Genomic DNA, 16085 nt, shown 5'->3' with positions numbered 1-16085 from the left:
AACAGAATATTTCTTTTTCACAGTTCTGGAGGCTGGAAGTCCAAGGTCAATGTGGATCCCTGGTGGGAGCTCACTTCCTGGCTTGCAGGAAGCTGTGTTCTCACTGAGTGCTCACACAAGAAAGAGAGACAGAGAGAGAGAGAGAAAGAGAGAGAGAAAGGGAGAGAGAGCACTCTAATCTCTCTTCCTTTTCTCATAATGCTACAAATCCACTGATGAGGGTCCCGCCCTCATGACCTTACCTAAACCTGATTCCTCTCAAAGACCTCACTTCCAAATACCATCACATCAGCTCTTCATTCAAGCATTGTCCTTGTGAGTCCTTCCTAAACTCTATTTAAAATTGCTGCCCACCCCCATTCCTCATCTCCCTTCCCTGCTTTATTTTCACCTCCTAATATTTCTCCATCACTATATGGTTTACTTAATTATCATTTCCTAACATGCTATATGTTCTATCTAATCACTGTTCACAACATCTCTAGACCATCAGCTCCATAAGGGCAGGTATGCAGGTATGCGTTGTTGTCTGTCAGCTCCCCAGCACCAGGAACAATGCCTGGCAGACAGCAGGTATCCAGCAAATCTCTCTTGAATGAATAAATTAAAGAATAATCCAGGCCTTGAACAGCATCTTCTCTCCCTCTCCCTGTCTCTTTGCCACTTCAATAAGGGGAAGTACTGTCCTCTACTGAAAAGTAAGGCTTGGGCACCTGGATGGCTCAGTGGTTGAGTGTCTGCCTTTGGCTCTGGTCATGATCCCAGGGTCCTGGGATTGAGTCCCACATCAGGCTCCCCACAGCAAGTCTGCTTCTCCCTCTGCCTATATCTCTGCCTCTCTCCCTGTGTCTCTCATGAATAAATAAGTAAAATCTGAAAGAAATAAATAAAAAAGGAAAGGAAGAAGAAAGAAAGAAAGAAAGAAAGAAAGAAAGAAAGAAAGAAGAAAGAAAGAAGAAAAGAAGAAAGAAAGAAAGAAAGAAAGAAAGAAAGAAAGAAAGAAAGAAAGAAGAAAGGAAGGAAGGAAGGAAGGAAGGAAGGAAGGAAGGAAGGAAGGAAGGAAGGAAGGAAGGAAGGAAGGAAGGAAAGTGAGGCTTAAGAAGAGATCTGTTCTGAGCTCTGGACTGTGGGCTCTTTGGGGACAGAAATCATGGGCCAGGCACTTCTGTATCCTGCCCAGCATCTGAGACGGTGCCCATTCTATGCCTGATAATGCTATGCTGACGCACTGAATGTGATTTATGGAGAGCAATTTGCATTAAAATCCAATTTATTGCCCTAAATGGAAACCTACTCTCCATCAGAAGAATTTCAAGCAGCAGACAGCCCATGGGAGATGTTCTCATGGTTATGTGAGAGACAGCTTTTATTGGGAGCCCACGGTGAGCTCAGAAATGTTAAGAGTAGTGGGGCCCCAAGGATCATGCTCTGCAGCGAAACAGGGAATGAATCCTGGCTCTATTCACAATTTACAGTCAAACTTCTAATACTCAGTTTTGTCTGTAAAATGGAAATGATCCTTCCCTGATAGGAAGTCGTGAGCATTAGGAGGCAAATTTTTGTAAAGATCTAGCACCTGATTAGCACTCAGTCAATGGTAGCTTTATTAAATTCTGGTCCCTGGAGTTAAAAGTAAAATCTAATTAGAGAAAGAAGAAGAACACACAAGAAAAATATGAGTCAGGGCCTGAGATGAAACAGTATGGTACTCACCAGAAAAGCTGCAGAGATCTGGAGAAGAGTCCGAGTGGGGAAGAGCTCTTACAGGAGGTAGAGTCCCCCTGGGCCTCAGAGGAGACACTGGAAAGCTAGAGAATGAGAGAGCCACTGGCCTGGACCACAGCAGGGCCATTTTGGAAAGTGAGTAATTTTTTTATTCATGCCTGCTTTGATCTCGAAAGGATCTAAAAAAGTCAGGACAAGGAAAATTATATTTTTTTCAAGTAGAAGTCAAGACCAATAATGGGCAATAGAATGTTTCAGGTCATGAGGCTACCTCCATCTATTTGAGCACCATAGATTTCACCCTGAGTAAAATCTGACAACCAAAAGGGTTGGAAAACCAGAGTCAGTCCCATAAATCTTTCTGTCAGAGAGAAGGAAAAAACACATATTGTTCTTCAGAAGGTAGGCTACTTTTTCCTAGTATTGCGTTGTAAAAAGTTCTCATTGGAGTTATTTCAAACAAAGGTTTATATTTTGAACCCGATTTGTTGTATATAATGAGGTCTACAAGGCCTTGGAGAGTCCTTCTATAAAAGATGGAAGTATTAATCAAAATGTGGCCAGAGAGAGAGGACAGGATGACACCTGAGTCAGTCACTCCTGTATCCTCCCAGGCAGATGTTGCTGATGCCTAGCTTTGTGTCAGGCCAGAGTGCAGCTACCTTGACCACCACCTCATCCATGAGTGCTGACAGTGGCCACTGGTGCAGAGCTTTTCATTGCTCCCCACTGCTCTTCCAAGCAAGTCCTTCCAACTTCCTTACCATGACCTGCAGAGACCAGCATGATCTGGCTCTTGCTGGGTCCTCGGCTCCTCCTCCCTCCCACTCAGTTCCACCACACTCCAGCCATGCAGACTTTTGGGAAGGGAGCCAAGCTGTCTCCCTTCTCCAACCCTATGTGTTTGGTCATTCAGTGAACAGGACTTTTTCCCCAGCTTTTCACGTGGTGCCTCCTCATTCTTCGGGTTTCAATGTATTGTCACTTCCTCCCATAGGTCTGCCTTGCCTGCCCCTCAAAATGAGGCCTTGTCTATCATTTTCTAGGTCATCTCCAGTGTCTCTCCCCCATGGCATGGATCACAATCTACATATTTTACTCCTGCCTTTACTCATATATTGGCATCTCCCCACTAGAATGTAAGAGGGTGGAGGTCTTGCCTGCTTTTCCCCCATTGAGTCTCTAGGGCCCAAAGTAGCATCTGATGCATAGTAGGGGCCCAATATATATTTGTTGAATAAGCAGGAAAAAAAAAATGAATGCTCTGTGGGGAGAGCCTGGGGGTAGACTTCCCTACCTTGAATCCTGGCATTAGAAAATCCCATCCTTCAAGAAGATATCTTCCCAAGGAAATCAAGGAACGTGAAACAATATTCACTCCAAGGATAGCCAGCCAACTCCAGTACACTGATAGCTCACAGGTCCCTGTGCAGACAAGGTTGGATTTCTCTGAAGAACTAATTCTTGGTAGAGCCATGTTTTTTCTTTGCTGCAATGTTTGTCAGAGTAGGCTGGGGAGCAGCACATGGAAGGATAGTGGGATTCCTTTCTTCTATCCTTTCCAATCCAATCCCCAAAGAAAGTTCTCCCAGTGGGATGAAAACATACCTCCTATCCAAAGGCACCAAAGAGTACTACATGGTGTAACAAAATAAAAAAGAGACACTGTCTGGACATGAATGGAAAAAAAGTTCCATACTTGGCCTTTTTCTGGTACCAGGGTCCACTGACATTAGTATGCAGCTAAGAGCAGCAGCCTCTCTTGAAGTGAAGCTTCCACTCTGCCCCCCCGCAGAGAGAAGCAGTAACCAGAGTGAGGCCACCCACTGCTGTCGGCAGCCCAGGCTCAACTGAGGGCTTATTATCACACCCCAGCCCTCTCTGTTCCCTTTGGTTTCCTCCTCCTTTCCCACACTCTTCCATGGCTCCACACAGGCCACCTGGTGCCCACACCCAAATTCCTACTCTCCAGACTGTCCTTCTCTACAGCCACCTGGAGCTAGGAACGTAACCTAGAAACTTCTCCAGCTAGAGACCAAGGTGGTCAGAGGCTTCATTCCTGCTTAGCCACTCTCAAGCTGTAGGACCTTGAGCAAAACTCTTCTTTGCCTTGGTTTTAGTCATTTGTAAAATAAGCAAACTGTCTCATTCATGTGCCACCTTCACAATTTTTACCATTTCTTCATATTACCTATTCTATTACTTAAAACATAATTATCTTATGTTTGCCTTTATACTTACTCATTTGTTGAGCAGTAATATCATGAGTATGCTATGTATATTTTTCTAATATACACTCAAAATATATAACTGGGAGAAACTGAATCCATCTACACTCTAAGTCACCTTGTATTCCATCAGTCCAACATATACACACTTTTGGAAATACTGGATTAATTAGCTGATCTCTATGATAAGTTCCGACAGTGAGCAGCTCCACAACATAGAGGAATTACTTTTAGTTCCTGAGGATACAAACATTGTGGCTGGGATTTCAACACATCCCTGGTGATGAATCCTCTAATTGGTATCCGTGGAATCCCAAACCTACTGCTGATGGTAACAAGCCCGAACAGTGAAGGTCGTATTCTTAGCATAACTTGATTTTTCAAGCACTGAAGCTCCTCTTACATGTCATGTCTGATGCTAGGTCCTTGTGGAACAGACGAGCTAGAAAACATAGGCTTGTGCTCATTAGGTCTAGCAGGAGACCACCTGCAGGAGCAGCAGACTAGGAGCTCTGTTCCAGTGTGGTGACAAGGCCAGGCTCAAACTCCTTGAGAAAGGAGACTGATTAGTGAGTCCTGGCACCTGGCACAGTGCCTACCACACAATGGAGACTTCTTTGGCTTCTGTTGAGTTTCAATAATGGAGATATTTATTTACAAAACACTGCAGGGGAATAGAAAAGACAGAGATTCCTTCTACATAGGGGACATCTCGGAAGGTTCTGCTAAGCAGGTTTTGGAAAGATGAAATCTTCTCTTGTGAGGAGGTCCCTCCGAAGCCAGACAAAATAGCCTAAGCAAAGACCAGGAGGAGACAGACACAGAAGAAAGTAAGAGTCATTAAAAACAGCCTTAAGGTGGTTCTGTGCAGGGAAGTGATGAGAGCCAGAGAGTTCCAGGTAAGATGGCCAAATGGGAAACAAGTAGGTGAGCTTCAGGAATTGAAGTTCCTCTGTGAGCAGGTGATGAGGAGTGTGAAGATGGAGAGAAGGCAGACTGACCAAAGGAAAACATGACAACGAGGTCTCTGGGTTTTCTATTTGCCTCAGATATTCCAGACAGAATGCAGAAGCCAACAAACCCAAACCCCAAGAGGTACAGGAAAAAAAAAAAAAACACTAGCTGAAGGACCAGGTAAAGTGCAGCTTAACTAGACAGGGAAACTTTTAGACACTAACTGCTCTCCTCCAGCTAAATATAAAAACCTATAGTCCCACTCCTATCACCACCAGCAGAGGCCAAGTAGGGAGCTAAGATTTCTGCATTCATCCATCTGTCACAAAACACCCACCCTTAGGGTCTCCTAGGTGGCTCAGTTGGGTAAGCATCTGACTCTTGATTTGGGCTTGGGTCATGATCCCAGGGTCATGAGATCGAGCCCCATGTCAGACGCTGCACTGAGCATGGAGCCTGCTTAAGATTCTCTCTCTCCTTCTCCCTCTGCCCCTTCTCTCTCTCAAAAACATAAATAAAATAATTTAAAAAAAAAATCCTACCACCAGGGTGGTGTCAGAGAAGGCAAACTGGAGAACACGAATGTTCATCTCTGCTAGGCAGTAATGAGCTCCAGGGAACTGAACTTCCATCCCAATCTGGTGGTAAAGAAGCACTCATCCTGTAGTGAGGTGTCATAGGACACCTAGTGAAGAGCCAGATATTCCTCCACTGCTCAGTGTAACAGGCCACTCTCTTCAGTGTCAGGGGAGGCCCCTGGGGAGCAACAAATCTTAAGTATCTCTGCTTCTCTCAGCCAGGATGGTATCAGTGGAGGCCAAGCAGAGAGCCTGAACTGTCATCTCCACTCAGGAGTAATGGGGCAGTGCCCTCCTCTCCTACCAAAGTAGAGTCAGAGAAGGCTGACGCTAACAGAAGTTTGAAATAAGACCCAGATGCTCATAACATAATTCCCACATTGTCAGGGTTTCAATAAAAAAAAAAAATCACTCATTATTCCCCAAGCCTGGAAAATCTCAACTGGAATAAGAAAAGGCAATCACACCAAGATGAGATGACAAAGATGATAGAATTCTCTGCTCGAGACTTTTTTTTAGGATTTATTTATTTATTTCAGAGAGAGAGAGAGAGCAAGCAGGAGTGATGTAAAAGAAGAGAGAGAGAATCTCCAGTAGATTCTGCTCTGAGCACAGAGCCTGACACAGAGCTCAATCTCACAACCCCGAGGTCATGACCTGAACTGAAATCAAGAATTGGATGCTTAACTGACCTAACCACCCAGGTGTCCTTGCCCAAGAATTTAATTCACTCATTGTATGGTCTTGAAACAAAAGAAAAAAAAATACAGTCTTATCAAAGAAATAAAGAAGAATCAATGAAAATTTTAGAACTGAACAATATAATAGCAAAAATTTCCCAGAAGTCAGCAAACTATGGCCTACAAGCCAAATCCAATCTGTTGTCTCTTGTCATAAAAGGTTTTATTAGAACACAACCATGCTCATTTGATTATATACTACCTCTCATGGCTTTGGACTACAATGGCAGTGTTGAGGAATGCAACAAAGAGTGTATGGCCTCCAAAATCTAAAATATTTACTATCTAGCCCTTTACAGAAAATGTTTGCCAGCCCCTGATCTAAGCTACCACCTCTAGAAAGTAGAAAAAGAGAAAATGAAACCTAAATAAAATAGAAGGACACAATAAACACAATAAATAACAAAGGGTCATGACAAAAGTTTTGAGACTGAGCAAAATGTTCTATATCTTGACCTGGGTGATGGTTTCATCATTTTCTAAAACTTATCAAATGACGCCCTTCAGATCTGCATTTTACTGCATGTAAAATATGCCTCCAAGACTTACCTGGGTCAGAACAAGCCACTCCCTCACTCACAAGCTCCCAGTGGCTCTCCATGTCTCTTGGAGGAAAACTCAAAGATCTTTCAGCACCCCCAAGTCCCTGCACCACCCCTACACACACTGCCCACATTGACACCACCTTCAACCCTCCCTGTTTCATTCCTCTCTAACTACACTGACCTCCATGATGTAGCTGGAAGGTTCCAGTGACTCTCCTACATGGAGCCTCTGTACCAGCTCTTTTCTCTGCCTGGAAACTCCATTTCACCTCCTTCACCTCTTTCAAGTCTTTGCTCAATTGCCATCTTCTCAATAAGTCCTAGTCTCTAAACCCGCCCTAGTTTTTCCTTTTCTATAGCATCACCTTTAACATGCTATATAATTTCCTTTTTTTTTCCTTTTTTTTTTTTTTAAGCCTACAGCAGCCACTATTCCCAGGCAGTCTCCTATCCAAGTACTAACCAGGCCTGACCCTACTTAGCTTCTGAGATCAGACATATAATTTACTTATTATGTCTGTCATCTGTCTTCTCCTACTGTGCCAACACACTAGAACGAAAGCAGAAAAGTAAGAATTTTTTCGGCTTACTCACTAATACATCAGCACTACTTAAAATAGTACCTGATACATAGTGAATGCTCAAGAAATGAACAGTGGATAAAGGTTGTGAAGACAATCTATGTAAAGCAGAGTATATATAACCTTATGTGAATATGGTCCCATGGAGCCCTTCCTTCCTTCCTTCCTTCCTTCCTTCCTTCCTTCCTTCCTTCCTTCCTTCCTTCCTTCCTTCCTTCCTTCCTTCCTTCCTTCCTCCCTCCTTCCCTCCTTTCATTCTTTCTTTCCTTCCTTTCCAAAATATCTGTTGATCACCTACTACATGCCAGATGTCATTCTAGGTGCTAGGAATATATCTATGAACAAAATAAGCTATCATGAACCTTGTGTCCTAACGGAAGAGTCAAACAGTAAATAAGTAAATTATGTAATATTAGAAAATAAGTAAATAATATAACCCTAGAAAGTGATATGTGCTGTGGAAGAAAAACCCAACAGAGGGATCCCTGGGTGGCGCAGCGGTTTGGCGCCTGCCTTTGGCCCAGGGCGCGATCCTGGAGACCCAGGATCGAATCCCACATCGGGCTCCCTGCATGGAGCCCGCTTCTCTCTCTGCCTGTGTCTCTGCCTCTCTCTCTCTCTCTGTGACTATCATGAATAAATAAATAAAATCTTTAAAAAAAAAAAAAAAAAAAAAAAAGAAAAACCCAACAGAGTAAGGAACAAATTGAATAGCCATGACAGTAGGGGGCAGTCACTGTGATTTCAATGAGGTGCTCAGGATAGGGTCATTAAGAAAGACCTGAAAGTGCTGAGGGAGTCATTAAAATACCTGGAGTAGGAGCATAGCAGGCAGAGGAAATTCCATGCAAAGGCCCTAAAGTACATACAGCTTTGAAATAGTGTAACAGTGGTTCTCAAAGTGTGGTATGAAATTTTTTTTTTCCTGCCAAAGTGGCCTGCCCCAGGATTTTGATGTGGTGCTCCCTCCATGGGGGCTGGGGTGTTGAGCATGCCAGGTAGAGAATCTCTATCATATTTTCATCCTTATCTAATTTCATCTTCAAAATAGCCTCTCCACATGAAAGCATCCACTGCTCTGCAAAGTGATGCTGAAGCCAAAGGAAATCATTTTCATCCAGAGCTCAGTGCCAGCATAGCATGTGATAGAACACCACTCCTGGTCCTTTCTCAGTATTCTTATTGTGTAGAAAAGAAAAAGATGTATTTGTTAAAATGGCCAAGATCAGACCTTTGTAACAAACACCCTCACATCTCATGAGCAGCTCCCCACCATAAAGTCCATTGTGGACTCAGATAATTCCAGGATGGATGCCGTCCTGTGGTGGCTCAGACACTCATCCTGCCTCAATCTTATGAAAGGTCCATCTCACATCTTCCAGTGCGGGCACAGTTGTGGAAACAAGCACAGAAGGGTCTCACACTGGCAGTCAAATGCTTTAGCCTAGAGGTGATGCCCCTCTCCTGTGCTTATAGCCCACTGGCAGACTGATCCATGGCCCACCTAATGACAAGAGAGGGTCCTCACATGGGCCAAGAATTAGATGTGGATGACCCCGGAAGTATCTAACTGTGTGATCAGAAGAGAGTGGTTAAGTTTACTCATGTATAAAATAAGGATGAAAATACTATTCACGGAAAGTTGAGTGAAATGAAATAATACATATAGAAATACCTACCATGGTGTCTGGCCTAAAGTGACAATTTGATATCTGTGCCTATCTTCTTAGTTATGGTGAGTACTGCTGACTTTTGAAAAGGTTTTAGGCACTGCAGATGAGGTGATGTTAAGAGGTGCCCCATCAGTTGGTGGCCCTCTGTGGGGCAACCTTTGGGAATGCATCAGGGCCAGGGTCTGGCCCTTCATCTTTGAGGCTTAGAAACTGGTTCAACATACCCAAAGGATCAATCCCTTACTGCTGGCAAATATGAGAAGTCTAACTCATTCCTGGCATCTCTTCCTAAATATCAAAGGTTGGTCATCACAATCATCCCATAGTGAGCAAAATGAAAGCAAAGTTATGGAAAAGTTTGAATCCAGATATCACCTAGATTGCTGTCCTCTAAAGATGAAGTTTTCATTTAAATCTTGTGTTTTGTTTTTGATGATAGTTTTTTAAAAAACCATGTAAGTATATTCTAGATCTACCATATGTGGATACCAAAATTTTTTTTAATTTTTTCTTTAAATTCCAGTTAGTCAACATACAGTGTAATATTAGTTTCAGGTGTACAATATAGTGATTCAACACTTACATACAACACACAGTGCTCATCACAACAAGGGTACCAAAATTTTAAATTCATATTGATGAGAATTTAATAAATTCAGAAGTTCAGATCTTCGGTCACACCAGCCACATTCCACATGCTCATGGCCACCACAGTGGACAGCACAGAAAGTTCTATTAGATGATGCTGTTCTAGATCACTATTTTATCAACACGTACTACCGTAAGATTTGACTTCTAATCGTGATTTGTCTTTGCCACTGAAATGGAGCTATGCAACATCACTTTGAAAAGGCTAAGGCTGAAAATAACAAGAACTCAGTTAACATGATATGTGGCTGTTCCCAGTAGCAGCAACAGCCATACTAAATTTGTACTGAAGCTGTCCTATTAGCACAGAGGAGAACAGGAGGGGTTGCTGTAACGGTCTCAGCAACCATGAAGTCAGAGCAGCAAAGGTATAATCTGTGGCTTCTTAGGATCTTGCAGGCTGAGAACAAAATAGAGTCCACAATCAGAGTGGAAAAACAGAACTGTCAGGCTCTTTGGGAGCCCCTGCCTCCTAATTCTTCCCAATCCATTCAGAAAGTCTCCACGTGGTATCCCTTGTGTGTCTAAGAACACAGACTCGTAGTGAGAAACAAGGTCCTCTTGGCTGAGGGACAGAGCCTGCCATGTCATCTCCTGCAGTGCCTGGTCAGGTGACATCTCTGCCACTTCCTGCCCCAGAAGCAGGAAACCCCTGTTCTGGCCACCTCCAACACTGGGGAAGTCTGAGGCAGAGGAAAATCTACCACCTACTTGGTTTTGTCTATTTAAGAGACATCTTTCAGACATCTCAGGGATGTGCAGTGAAGACTCTTGCTTTGGGTACCTGGGTGGCTCAGTTGGTTAAGCGTCTGCCTTTGGCTCAGATCATGATCTCAGGGTCTTGACTGGGATCGAGTTCTGTCAGGCTCCCTGCTTCTCCCTCTCCATCTGCCCCTCCCTCTGCTCATGTACTCTCTCTCCCTCTCTCAGATAAATAAAATCCTTAAAGAGAAAAAAAAAAGGACTATTATTTTATTGTTACATTTTACTCCCTTCAGACACTAGCAAGAGTCCCCAACAGAAGGAGAAGCCATAAGACTAGCCAAGTGCTAGATACCAGGCCTTCCTCACCTCCCATCACACCTAAAGTCGTTGAAAAAAAATGTGCATCTTCATTGTATTTTGCATTGAAGTGTGTTCCTTCAAGCTGAGTGGAAAAAAATTTAAAATAAAAAAAAAGAGAATCTACGATCCTGTGTAGAGCTATGTTAAATATATATGTAAGAAGAAAACAAGAAAGTATTACCTGTGGTTATGTGTGGGCAATGAGACTCCCTTGTTCAACAACTACCTCCTGAGTGTCTTCTAGGTGCCAAGCAGAGTTCAGGAACTAAGGATACAGCCTTGGGCACAACAAACAAACCAGTCTACCTTTGTGGGATTCAGTGTGGTGAGACACACAGTAAAAGTGAAACAGGCAAGATACATAGTCTATTAGATGCTGATGAGAGTGCGCCATGATGAAAAATGAAGGTGGAGGTGAGGGCAGTTTGAAACAGAGTGTTCACTCACAGTGAATCCCACTGACCAGACAGCATTTGAACATAGGGAGTAGCCCAAGCCCAGTGGAGCATCTGAAATTCTTCCTTTTGGGGGCTCAGCCCTCTCTTCCTCAAATCCTTAAGAATCACTTCTGTCTTCCAAGTACCACCACCAACCAAGACTTTGTTGAGCTCCAGCTTCAGGAATTTACATTAACAAAACAATATCCTGGGTTGTTTTGTTTTGTTCTTAGCATTCTAAACATAAAAGTATGTTATAATAGTAAACAATCTCTTCTAAATCAAACAGCCACTGCCCAGAAATTCCGTTAGACTGTCTCCAAATAACTGCCTTTTGGAATCAATACGTACAGCAGGTAGTATTCTTTGGGCTTCTGTCTTTCTGAAAACTCTGAATTTTCACATCCGCTCTCACTCACAGACATTTTTGCACGTGCCTGGCCTTTTTAGTAGCAGTCAAGGAATAGTCTGAAAGATACCCGGCAGGTATTGCACAGAGGAAGGAAAATCTATTCTAACAGAACCACTGGGAGAGCTGAAAAAGTGAGCACCAGGGAGAGCTTCCCCCAGCTCTCCCATTCACTACTAGCTGTGAGAGGATCCGAAGTTGAAGGAGTGAAGGGATGATCATGGATGACAACGGAGGGCAGTGAAGAGGTCATTTGAGGGTGACACCTGAGGCCACCACAACGCCTCCTGTTGACCCACACATTTGCCCAGGGCTGCCAGAGAAGCAAAGGCATTGATTTGGCCTCTTCATCTTGTAAGTCACGCTTTAGTGCCTGTTGTTGATGACAAAATCTAATCGCGAAGCTTGCTGCAAGGAACTCTGGGAAGTGTCATCCCCAAGCCCCAGGCCCTGTGATTTAGGGCTGAGCCTGAAATCTTCACCCTAGGTGGGAGGCAGTGGTGCTTACCTTGATGGGAGAGTCTCCTGAACAGTCCATTCACCATGATTTCAACCGACAGATGTAACTCATGTTGATAGCCCTTCCCCACTTGGAGAGGCTCACTTGAGCATCTCAAGCAGAGTAGGAGAGCCTCATCTCCTGCGCCTCCTGAGCCTGACAGGTGACCTGAGAGGAGGCAGCAGGTAGAGTTCTCCCAAAGGCGGAGCTTAGTTTCCTGGAGGGAGGGCTACTGATCCAGTATAGGTCCCCCTCCAACAAGAGAGCTGAGCAGGACACCCCCTGCCCCCTTCCTCCCCCTGCACCCCCACTGTCCTTGCAGCTCCATCACCCCACCCCATCCCACCTGATTTCCCATACAGAAAGCCCTGGAGTTTAATATCCCTCTCAATACACCCAGATACGCCATCAGAAAGAGCTTCTGTTGAGCATTAACCTATCAATGGAAGCTCCTGTCCTTGGGCACCACCCATGCAAAACATTGTCTAATTTCCATTCTCCTGGGTAGATGTTTTTTATCAATCCAAGGGGAGATTACTCCCCTCTTTAGAATGGCCCCAAATATTCCTTCTTGTAATTTCAAAAAGGAAGACAAAACACGTTGAGCATTCCTATAATTCCGGAAAAGTGTTGAGCACCCCACCCCCCCATGCAGGACTTAGTGGGGTTTCCATGCACCTAGACTGAGGGAAGTAGTGGTTATACAGGGAGATCTCCCCGCAGAAGGTTGCTCCTGAGTTCCCAGAGAAGGGAACTGTGGAGATCCTCTGGGGATGACAGTTGCGGGCAGTCAGGCTATAACAAAATCACATGGTGTGCAAATTACATCTTACAAAGAACAGAACTGTTTTATTGATTCCAAGTAAATTGGCAATGACCTTATCAGTATAATGTGCAGATGAAGTGAAGCCAGACACAATATGTCTCCTTAATAAGGACCCGAAGTCACAAACACATTTACACTGCAGAGTGAGTACTCAAAGCACACCTGTGTGTGAATGAAGCAAAACATGTTCCTGGGGGATCCCTGGGTGGCGCAGCGGTTTGGCGCCTGCCTTTGGCCCAGGGCGCAATCCTGGAGACCCGGGATCAAATCCCACGTCGGGCTCCCGGTGCATGGGGCCTGCTTCTCCCTCTGCCTGTGTCTCCGCCTCTCTCTCTCTCTGTGAGTGACTATCATAAATAAATAAAAATTAAAAAAAAAAAAAAACATGTTCCAGGGTAAAAAACAAATGTCCTATCTCCTTGAGTTAGGCCAGGAGCATGTTTAGTAGGAGTAGGCCATAATATGGCCTTTGTGCTTAAAAATGCCTGAAGTTCTTAAACTTTTCTATCACAGATCCTTTGAGAATGTGTGAACAACAACCTATGCTCCCTGTGCTTTCCTGGCCCCCTCCTTCTGGTGCCTTTGTGGACCTCCTCCCCCCATGTGGTTCAGGGAGACTGGCAATATCACTGTGTACAGATAGGGTGCAAAAGGGCAACCCAGGCTGATCAACCAGAGTGACTCAAGGCCCTAGCCCAGAAAGTGGTGAAGGCATATCTACATGACCCGTGCAGAAGGGATTGAGAGTCACTCTCTTAACAGCTGGAATACTAATCTGGGAGGGGTGAGCATGGAGTGGTTGATGGCTTTTCTGTCTACCAAGTGGAAAGAACCCCAAATCAGGATGAAGTGACAGGCAAGCTGAATTGAGAGGTGGAAAAAGAGAAACAGAATAACCATATTCAGCCATTCTGGAAGCTATTAGTGCCCTGGGTATGAGCCCATGAAAAATAAGCCCATAAATTACCTTTATGTTCAAGGTTTCTGTCTTATACAACCAAGAGAGTCCAGGATAAACAGATCCTCTCCCTAAAGAAAACACACACACCTACCCGTGCATAAAATAATTCATATAATATCAGAGACTGAAGTCCTTCCAAGGATCCTAGGTAGAGAGCCCTGCCCACCCCGTTCTCTCGATGGTCTTAGAGTAGAGCTGATTTTACCATCAAAACCTTCTTCCTCTGCATCAAGTTTCTGTTCCATGTTAAAATGTTAGACCCTGGAAAGGTAAATACCACGAGTCATTACTAGTCAGTAACAACCATTTACAAACAGTTCAAGGATAATAACTATGATTCAGGACTACCCACATAGACTTATTTGGCCACAGATGATGGACAAGTGACATTTGGCTCTTAGGATTTGAGTTCAAGCAAGTCATTTTCCCCATTCGAGTGGTTTCCCTATTTATATAATGAAAAGTCTGGACGTGTGTCCAAAAGTCCTTTCACTAACGGATCTGTTAAATTAGCCACAAGTGCTTCTTCCATCTTTGATTATAATGCCATTTAAAGCCAGGTCAAAAAAGGAAACATTTCTTCAAGGAGCCTAGCACTTTGCCTTCCCCCATCCATGAGTCCCAATGTTACACAGCTAGCTTTGGGTTCTTCTCCCTCAGAGTTGTTTATTAAAACAGTACACAGAGGAGCCTAGCAGAATAATCAGTGCATCCCGTTACCCTTTAATGGATGTTCTTTTAGTTATTTTAGGAAGACTCTAAACTCAATTAAATTCTCAGTGATCTCCCTGAGAGGATTGGGAAATGAATGTAGTAGTTGGCATATATTTATATACTTAAAAAGAGAAAAAAACCAAAACAAACAAACAAACAAAAAACAGAGCAAAATATTTTAAGATACAATGCCCAAATATGTGGAATATTCTCACTGGAAGGATAAAATTTAGACCTTGCAATTTGAAACATGGAAGCGTTTTTGTGTTAAAATCATCTCCAGAAAAAATGAGCAGATGAATCACTGTAGCTGAAATATAGTGTCTTTCTCCTCAAAATAATATCCTGGGGGACTCCTGGGTGGCTCAGCGGTTGAGCATTTACCTTTGGCTCAGGGTATGATCCCGGAGTTCCGGGATCAAGTCCCACATTGGGCTTCCTGCATGGAGCCTGCTTCTCTCTCTGCCTATATCTCTGCCTCTCTCTCTGTGTCTCTCATGAATAAATAAATAAAATATTTAAAAACAAAACAAAACAAACAAACAAACAAACAAACAAAATATATATATATACTGGATCCTATTCTGAGCCTCATCTGTGCCCACCCTGAGGTTTATTCACAACTGGCAATGATGGAGGAACAATGGGGCCCCAACAGGAAATATATATATATATGTAGGCTTCTAGCCCAGCATGGAGCCCAACATGGGAACCTGAACTCATGACCCCAAGATCAAGACCCAAGCTGAGTCAGATGCTTAACGGACTGAGCCACCAGGTGCCCCACGGACAGGATATGTTTTAATAAGGTAGAGAGATAAGAGTATCTTGGTAGAGAAAAGGTCACCCTATGAGTTTCTGCACACAAGTTTGACCAGAAAGCAATGTGTTTGTATCTGCGGGTGAGTCTGGGTACAGCTCATGTCGTCAATTAGACAGCCCATAGGTCCTATACTCAGGGCTCAGGCCAGATTGGGGTAAGGGAGGCTGCCATGGAAAAGTAAATCCAAGTCAGAAGAATGGGACAGGTTCAGGACAAGGTACCTGCCACCTTGATGCCAAGAGCAGATGCACCAGCTGGACCTGGTGTGTTTGAGGCCAGTTTCAGCAGTCTTGCACAGACACTGGTAGGCATCTGCAGCCCTCCTGCAAGCCCCAACAAGCACTACCCAGAAGATGTACAGCTCTAGAAACCAAAAGCAACAGAGGAACAAGCTAAAGCTGAAGCCACACAACAGCAAAAGAACAAGTTCCCAGAGGACACAAGATGTAGCCGCTTCTTGGGGTTTTCTGGAAGACTCTGAGGGGCACTTGGAGGCTAGAGTTTCTTCTTACTCCACTCTCACTCCCCCCCACCCCTGACAGTAAGGCAGAGTTGCTTTAATTTTTTTTTTTACATTCCATGGCATTTTATTCAGAGAGCCACCTTATCTTCCCACAAGATGGCATAGGCAGCAGAAGTGCCAATAAGGTAGGCCAAATGGAGCTTTGCCCACCAGTGG

At 43.9% G+C, this 16085-nt stretch overlaps 1 protein-coding gene across 1 annotated transcript in view; it reads right to left on the bottom strand.

Annotated features, from left to right (window-relative positions):
- Positions 1-13985: 13985 nt before the first annotated feature.
- RAB28 (RAB28, member RAS oncogene family) overlaps positions 13986-16085 on the bottom strand; it is a 137339-nt gene continuing 135239 nt past the window's right edge. Inside the window, exon 9 of the transcript XR_003132081.3 lies at positions 13986-14130. The gene's annotated coding sequence lies outside the window, so the exon portion shown is untranslated. The remainder of the gene's footprint in view (positions 14131-16085) is intronic.

This window comes from Canis lupus, chromosome 3 (genome assembly GCF_003254725.2).
Source record: "Canis lupus dingo isolate Sandy chromosome 3, ASM325472v2, whole genome shotgun sequence".
Classification (NCBI taxonomy): Eukaryota; Metazoa; Chordata; class Mammalia; order Carnivora; family Canidae; genus Canis; species Canis lupus.
This window is presented reverse-complemented; position numbering and strand designations above follow the sequence as displayed.